An 8,780-nucleotide genomic window follows, 5' to 3' on the forward strand; every position below is an offset into this window, starting at 1 on the left:
CTTCTAGAAATGTACATGACTTAGAAAGTAAATATCAGTATTATTCCTAGCCCCCTCCCACCAACCACAGCTAATTCCAATTTGCTTTCAAACCTACTAAGTGTCAGGTTCTATTCTAGGCACTGGAGGGGCAACAGTGAACAAACATAGATGACAGTTGTGCCCTGATGGGACTCACAGCTGAATGGAGAAGAGGGGGAAATGGTCACACAATTGTAAAAAGTCAACTGTGTTTTGCTTTGAAAAGAAGAGATATGAAAGCATAAAATCTGGGGAGAGGAACTTTCATGAGGATTTCTGGCGAAGCTTTGTGAGGGAGTCAAGATAGAGTTGGGAATCTCCCATGTTTGTGAAGATGGGAAGAAAGAGAGGTCAAGGGAGAAAAAAAACGTCCATGCAAAGGCCTGTGGCAGGAGGGCAAAGAGTGACATGACCACAGGAACTGGTTCAGGCGAAGCGGCAGAGGCTCCTGGGGTTTTGTGAAGACCACGGTAAGATTTTTGGGTCTTTGTTCTAAGAGCAAAGAAAGCTATAAACTGTTTAAAGTAACGATTGCTGTTTAGTCACTAAGTCGGGTCCAGTGCTGTTGCAATCTTATGAAATACGGTTCTCCAGGCTCCTCTGTCCGTGGGGTTTCCCAGGCTAGAATACTGGAGTGGGCTACCATTCTCTTCTCCAGGGATCTTCCCAACCCAGGGATGGAACATGCACCTCCTGTATTGGCAGGTGGATTCTTTACTGCTGAGCCACCAGGGAAGCCCCTTAAGTAAGGATGCGTATGATTATATTTGCATTTGATATATATTCATTCTGACTTTTCTTGATGCATACATGTGTCAGCTAATGTTGTAGCAGAATGGCTTAAGCAGAAGAGATTCTGAACTGGCTCTTGTGGCTGCAGCTTGATCTGGGGTCTCAAACAGTGTCTCCAGTTTCTCTCCAATTTTCAGCCTTTTCATCTGCCCTCCTGACTCTTCCAAGCCCCATGGAGGGCCTCCTGTGGCACCAGGCGTTCATACACTATCTTTCAGCCTGTACCTCAGTGAAAACGACTACCTGCCTCCGCTGGCATGGCAGTTCTAGCCCTGCTCATCTTCAGCCAACCCCTAAACCAATCACTGTGTTTAGAGGAATGCGATGCTCTGATTGGCTAGGCCTGAGTCACATGTTTCACAAGGGGGCGTGGAATAAACTCTACCCAGAGCATATGGCCTGGTAGAGGGAAAATCCTTATGATGAAATTACTTGTAGAATTAGGGCTGAGATTGACCAGGAGAGGGCGCAGGGTGTGTTCTAGGAGGGTTGGAAATGTTCTATATTCCTGATCTGGGGGTAGTTAGGCAGGTATGTGTGTGTGTATATGTGTGTGTGTGTCTGTGTGTGTGTATGCTAAGTCACTTCAGTCGTGTCCAACTCTATGTGATCCTATGGAGTATAGGCCACCAGGTTCCTCTGACCATGGAGTTCTCCAGGCCAGAATACTGGAGTGGGCAGCCTTTGCCTTCTCCAGGGGATCTTCCCAACCCACGGATCGAACTCAAGTCTCTTGTATTGCAGGCGGATTCTTTACCATCTGAGCCACCAGGGAAGCCCAAGAATACTGGAGTGGGTGATCTATCCCTTCTTTAGGGGAACTTCCTGACCCAGGAATTGAACTCAGGTCTCCTACATTGCAGACAGATTCTTTACCAGCTGAGCTCCCAGGGAAGCCCATGTCCAGCTATACCAAGATTTTAAAAAATACCTCACTGGAGAGTGGGAAAGAGGAAAATCGGGATGTTGTTACCAAGAGGATGGTGAGTGGGTGTTCATTATAATACATTAATATGCTATGTATATACATTTGCTGTGTCTATGCACAGGGTTTCCCAGTTGGCCCTAGTGGCAGAGAATCTGCCTGCCAATGCAGGAGAGGCAAAAGATGTGGGTTTGATTCCTGAGTTGGGAAGATCCCCAGAGTAGGAAATGGCAACCTCCTTCAGTATTCTTGCCTGGAAAATACCACGGACAGAGGAGCCTGTTGTTGAGTCGAGTCTCTGAGTCCCATGGACTGCAGCACACCAGGCTTCCCTGTCCTTCACTATTTTCTGGAGTTTGCTCAAACTCATGTCTGTTGTGTCAATGATGCCATCTCACCCAGTAATCTCATCCTCTGTCGCCCCCTTCTCCTCCTGCCTTCAATCTTTCCTAGCATCAGGATCTTTCCCAATGAGTTGGCTCTTCACAGCAGGTGGCCAAAATATTGGAGCTTCAGCTTCAGCATCAGTCCTTCCAAAGAGTATTCAGGGTTGATTTCCTCTAGGATTTGAGGGCTACAGTCCATCGGGCTGCAGAGAGTCGGACATGACTGAGAGATTAAGCCCTCACACACACGTATGTACGTATATAATATATACATGTATGTTATGTATCAGTTCAGTTCAGTCGCTCAGTCGTGTCCAACTCTTTGTGACCCCATGGACTGAAGTATGCCAGGCTTCCCTGTCCATCACCAACTCCTGGAGTTTACTCAAACTCATGTCCACTGGGTCGATGATGCCATCCAGCCATCTCATCCTCTGTCATCTGCTTCTCCTTCTGCCTTCAATCTTTCCCAGCATCAGGGTCTTTTCCAATGAGTCAGTTCTTCACATTAGGTGGCCAAAGTATTGGAGTCTCAGCTTCAGCATCAGTCCTTCCAATGAATATTCAGGACTGATTCCTTTAGGATGGACTGGTTGGATCTCCTTGCAGTCCAAGGGACTCTCTAGAGTCTTCTCCAACACCACAGTTCAAAAGCATCAGTTCTTTGGCACTCAGCTTTCTTTATAGTTCAACTCTTACATCCATACATGACTACTGGAAAAACCATAGCTTGGACTAGATGGACCTTTGTTGGCAAAGTAATGTCTCTGCTTTTTAATATGCTGTCTAGGTTGGTCATAGCTTTTCTTCCAAGGAGCAAGCATCTTTTAATTTCATGGCTTCAGTCACCATCTGCAGTGATTTTGGAGCCAAAAAAAAAGTCTGTCACTGTTTCCTCTGTTTCCCCATCTATTTCCCATGAAGTGATGGGACCAGATGCCATGATCTTAGTTTTCTGACTGTTGAGCTTTAAGCCAACTTTTTCACTCTCCTCTTTCACTTTCATCAAGAGGCTCTTTAGTTCTTCTTCACTTTCTGCCATAAGGGTAGTATCGTCTGCATATCTGAGGTTATTGATATTTCTCCTGGCAATCTTGATTCCAGCTTGTACTTCTTCCAACCCAGCATTTCTCATGATGTACTCTGCATATAAGTTAAATAAGCAGGGTGAAAATATACAGCCTTGACGTACTTTTTTTCCTATTTGGAACCAGTCTGTTGTTCCATGTCCAGTTCTAACTGTTGCTTCCTGACCTGCATACAGATTTCTCAAGAGGCAGGTCAGGTGACCTAGTATTCCCATCTCTTTAAGAATTTTCCACAGTTTGTTGTGGTCCCCACAGTCAAAGGCTTTGGCATAGTCAGTAATGGATACATTGATATGTGTTCATATACACAGATTTTTTAAAAATAGAGCAGGACATTACAATTCTCCCTTGTGTAATGTTTTTTTCACTTAAAAAATCTTGGGCTTTCCCCCCCAGTAGCCACCATTTTACGCAGTAAACAATTTCAGAAGTATTCTTTAATTAGGCAAATGAGTTTGTCCCTTCAGGACTCCTTACAGGGAGGGTCACCCCCGAAAGATTCTTGGGACCAGCCCCCTTGAATGGAGCATTGCCTCAGAGGCTCCGCAGACTCATTAGGGGCTGTGTTAGTTTGTGCTGACATAGCAGAGGACCACAGACTGGGTAGCCCAAACAACAGAAATTTATTTGCTCACAGTTCTTGAGGCTGGATGTCCAAGACCAAGGCGTCAGGAGGGCTGGTTTCTCCTGAGGCTTCTGTCCTTAGGGTGTGCTCTGCTCCTCGTGTCGTCACGTGGTCGTCCCTCTGTGCACGTCTGTGTCCCAGTCCCCTCTTCTTCTTTTTTTTTTTTTTTTCCAACCCCCTCTTCTTAGAGGGACACCAGTCACTGGGTCAGAGCCCACCCGTATGGCTTTATGTTACCTTAATTAACTCTTTGAAGGCCTGACCTCCATATATATATATATATATATATATATATATATATATATATGTATATGGTGGTGGTTTATTCACTCAGTTGTGTCCAATTCTTGCGACCTCATGGACTATAGCCTGCCAGGCTCCTCTGTCCATGCAATTTTCCAGGCAAGAATACTGGAGTGGGTTGCCATTTCCTTCTCCAGGGGATCTTCCCGACCCAGGGATTGAACCTAGGTCTCTTGCATTGCAGGCGGATTCTTTACTGACTGAGCTATGAGGGAAGCCCCATATATATACAGTCACATTCTGCAGTACTGAGGGTTAGAACTTCAGCCTGTGAATTATGTGGGGACACAGTTCAGTCCATGACCGGGGCCCTGAACCAACGTGCCTGCCCATCAGTCACCGTCATAATTTCCTTGCTTTGGGCCTTCCAGGTTTTTTTGAGCTTTAAGATACCAATAGCTGATTCACTTTGCTGTACAGTGGAAACTAACACAACATTGTAAATCAACTACACTCCAATAAAAATTAATTAAACATGTAAAAAGTTCACTTTCCCAGTGAGCCTAACTGTAGGGTAGAGCTGTCCTCTTAGCAGCTAAAAGCAGTAAGAGCAGAGATTAGCTGAAGTGACTGAGCTGGGCTCCACGGAGGACAGAGATCCAGGAGGGATGCTCACTGGCCAGGGCAGACATCTGGCCGTGGCTGAGTGCTACTTATGTCCCCTAGGCTGGCCCTGGGCCCAGCCATTCTCTGCAGGTCTCTTCAGATCCAGCTTGGACACTTGTCAATGTCACTCGCTGGGCCGCCAGACCTGGGTGTAGGGGTCAGGGAGAAGATGGGTGGCCTGTTTGGTGAATCAGGAAGATGTCCCGCAGAGTGGTGGTGGTTCAGGGGGTTGGTATGAGTTTGAGGTTAATCCTGTTAGTAGCCACATCCTGAACCTCCTGAGGCTCCTTGCCACCCTCCTTGCTCAGAGCCTGATGCCCACTCCCAGGCAGAAGGCAGACGAAGCCTGAGAAAGCTCAGGGTTGGGACAGATCTCTGGACCTCAGAGATGCTGCCATGGGTGTCCTTACCATTTCTGACAGGTCTGGAAACTGATCTGCTCCCTGCTGAGGGCAAGAAACTTGAGTCTCTGTGAATGCATTTCCTCTAGTTGTGAAATGGATGATACTACAGGATCCCTTGACAGAGAAGCTCGTCCAGCCTCTATGGTGAGTCTTGTGCTCTGAACATATTGTGCCAGGCTCTGAAGAAGCTGAAACATACTGTGCTTGTTTCATGAGGGAGGGGCTTAGGGTAGGATCAGGGTCAGGTGGGAACCCTTCAGAGATTATTGGAAAACTGTGCTTCTTGGGGGCAGAGGTTATGGGGAGACATACTGGTGGGGTTTTCATCTCTTAATTATGTGTAGGAGCTGAGAGACTCTGGAATTTTCCAGAAGAGAGGTCTAATCTTAGACCTTTATTCTACACTGATGCACACAGATATCAAGACTTCCTTTTGAAGGAAAGTGCATGACCTCATTCGCTCCCCAGATGATAAGAACAAAACTATGTGTTGTGTTTTCTTTTTCACTTTGGCCACCAGGAAGCTCTGGGTAAGATCTAGTGTTTAGTTGCTGTTTCTTTCAGATCCTTGGTTTCTAACATTATTTTTCTCTTCCTTTCCCTTAATATTTGTCACTTATATTATGTACCAGTATTAAAATTAAATATGAATACTACATGTGTATGACTCATTTGGTATGGGTCCAGAATTTGGATAGATGCTGTATGTGTGTGTGTATACAGTGAAGAGCAAAACCTTTATACATAGGGACATTTATACATAGGGACACAGTACCAATTTCCACAATTGGCAAGCTGATTTTTATTGATGAGCCCTTATTAGGTAAAGTGCTGATGAAATGCTCTATAAATATTAATTCATCTTCATAACAACTCTAGGAGGTATGGACTATGATCAACCCCCTTTTGCAGATGAAGAAACTGAGGTAGATGGAAAGGCAGTCATTTGCCTAGAGTCACATGGGTGTGTGCTCTGCCGTGTCTGACTCTTTGAGATCCCGTGGACTGTAGCTCACCAGGCTCCTCTACCCATGACGTTTTCCAGGCAAGACTACTGGAGTGGGTTGCTATTTCCTTCTCCAAGGGATCTTCCCGACCCGGGGAAGGAACCTGTGTTTCCTGTGTATTCTGTGTCTCCTGCCCTGGCACACAGATTCTTCACCACTGAGCCACCTGGCACACGGTTCTTAAGTGGCAAAACCACGATCTGAATCTGGGCAGCCTGGCTCCAGAGCCCAGGTTTTAGATCAGTACTTTAGGGCTTCTCTGTGTTGTCCCGTAACGGAGCCACCAGCCACATGTGGCTTCTGAGCTCTTGACGCCTGGCTAGTGTGACTGAGGAACTGGATTTTAGATTTAAATTAATTTAAATTTAAATAGCCCATGTGTGGCTAGTGGCCGCCTGAGACAGCGCAGGTCCAAACCTCCAGGCTTGCTTCCTCGTGCCCATCCCTGACGTTGGTGGAGGGCAACTCAGAGCCATGTAGTGTAGTTACAACGAGTAGTTGTGATTACAATTTGCAGTAAGTATCCAGAGCCTTCAAACCCCCTCTTCCTCCTTGTCTCCATCCTTTCTCTTCTCCATTGTCATCATAACTAACATTTTTCTGAGCGCTTAAGATTCTCACTTAATTCTCCCCCAAATCCTTGGACATAGGTGCTTTTTTTTTTTTTTTTTTTTAAATAAATCTGTTTAATAGAAGAGAGAGCCGACAGTCAAAGAAGTGTCTTGTGGGGAGTCCCAGAGCCAATAAGCAGCAGAGTCTGAGTTTGAACCAAAGTCAATTAGACTCTAAAGCCAAATTATGCTTCTCCATTTTTTTTTTCTTTTGCTTTTGAAAGAGTGAAACGTGCTCCATCTGACTCCTTAGGCCACAGGCCTGTCCGTTTCCATCCAAGTAAAGTTGTGTTGTTGACTGAAGTCAGCATTTTGGAAGGGAGGAGAGAGGAAGACAGAGGTGGTGAGCAGAGGCGGATGAAGCGCTGGGTCAGCACAGACCCAGAGCAGCTGGAGAGGCCGGGGCCTCCTGGGAGAAGCTGGGGCATTGCCCAGAGAGCCTAGGGCCCAGCCCCACCTCCCCCAGGGAGGAAGGTCAGAACAAGACGCCTCAGTTTCCTCATCTGTCAAATGGGGACAAGGAGGATTGAAAAAGACAGACAAGATGGAGGTCGCCCTTTCCAGCCTCAGAGCCCACCTCTGGGGTAGAAGCTCCTGGGAGCCCTCGCGGGGGGCGGGGAGGGGGGAAGTCATCTGGGCGCAGAGCTGTCTCCGCTGTGGGCGAAGGGAAGGAAAACAGCTTTCTAGCTGAGGGGTCGGGGTGGGCGGTGGGGGCTGCAGCGCATGGCTGTCAGCTGAGATCACTGCCTTCTCCCTCCCAGCTGCCTGGGGATATTATGAAGTTGCAGAGACAAGGAGAGGAAGCTCAAGCTTGGGGGCCTCTCTGGGGGGCTGGGGAGGGGAGCAGAGAAGGAGGACGTTAATGAAAAAAACATTCCTCGTTCAAGGTGACTGGAAGGGTTTGGGGCTGATTGGGTCAGGGTCTGACTCGGGCTGAAAATGAGTCCCCAGACTCGGAGCGACCAGGAGGCGTGGGACAGCCGCTGGGGAGCAGGCTGGTGCCGGCCCGGCTGACCGTCCCTCTCAGGGTAGCTGACTCCCAAAGACCCCTGACTCCAGGGACGCCCGAGATGGGGCAGCTGTGAGATCCCGGGGCCGGGGCTGTCCTGGCTGCGGGTTTCCTCTCCCAGTGCATGTTTCACCCCCTCTCCCGCCTGCCTGCCTCCAGACCACATCTGGGCACAAGCAGGGGCTGGTCTGCTGGAGATTCTGTTCTGCCCCAGAGACGACACATGCAGGCCCCACCTGAGAGACGGAAGGACCTTCCAAGAGGTGGGAAGGCTAAGATGGGTTTCTTGGGAGGCAGCTCCTAACTCGACTTCTCACTTTGCCTCTAGACAATTTCCAGACTTGCAAAGGGTACATGATACCTGACAGGTATCCGAATGGGGTACCTCTCCCAATCAGAGAGGGCCAGCCACTGCTCTAGTCCTCAGGATAGACTTGAGAGGTGGCCATTCTCCTTTCACAGCTGGAAAAACTGAGGCTCAGAGAAGTGAAGACTTTACCCTCCTCGCTCCTCGGCTGAGAAGGGAGCAGGACTGGGACCGGATTGCTGATCCCCCGGGGCTGGGGGGAAGAAACCCCTTGCAATTTATACCACTTCTCCCCACTTTGTTCTAAATGCCAGGAAAACTTCTGATGGCCCCCGAGACCTGGAAAAGAGTCCCAGCCTGGAGTGCAGTGGGGAGGGGAGGGGCAGAGCGGACGAGGGAAGGGGGCCTGTGATTTGTCCTCAGGCCACTTTGACAAGGCCCCCAGGGAAAGCTAAAGGAATAGATCAAAGCCACGTGGAGCCAAGAACAGGCCCTGGTTCATGCTGGGACCCCCGTCCCCTCTTCCAAACCCGATTTCATCGACTAGTCTTCATCCCTCCGGAGGGAAAAAGGAGCCCTTGTAATGTATTCTTGGGCTTCCCCGGTGGCTAAGATGGTAAAGAATCGCCTGCAATATGGGAGACCCGGGTTCGATCCCTGGGTTGGGAAGATCCCCTAGAGGATGGCATGGTAACC

General features: G+C 48.4%; 1 long non-coding RNA gene across 1 annotated transcript in view; it reads left to right on the forward strand.

Moving 5' to 3' along the window:
- LOC147358482 (uncharacterized) overlaps positions 1–5,806 on the forward strand; it is a 30,227-nt gene extending 24,421 nt beyond the window's left edge. Inside the window, exons 6-7 of the long non-coding RNA XR_015141693.1 lie at positions 1,558–1,796; positions 5,169–5,806. This is a non-coding gene — a long non-coding RNA (uncharacterized LOC147358482). The remainder of the gene's footprint in view (positions 1–1,557; positions 1,797–5,168) is intronic.
- The last annotated feature ends 2,974 nt before the right edge of the window (positions 5,807–8,780 follow it).

Source organism: Bos grunniens, chromosome 15, assembly GCF_055505025.1.
Source record: "Bos grunniens cultivar Pamir isolate PY7600 chromosome 15, Bosgru_T2T1.0, whole genome shotgun sequence".
Lineage (NCBI taxonomy): Eukaryota > Metazoa > Chordata > Mammalia > Artiodactyla > Bovidae > Bos > Bos grunniens.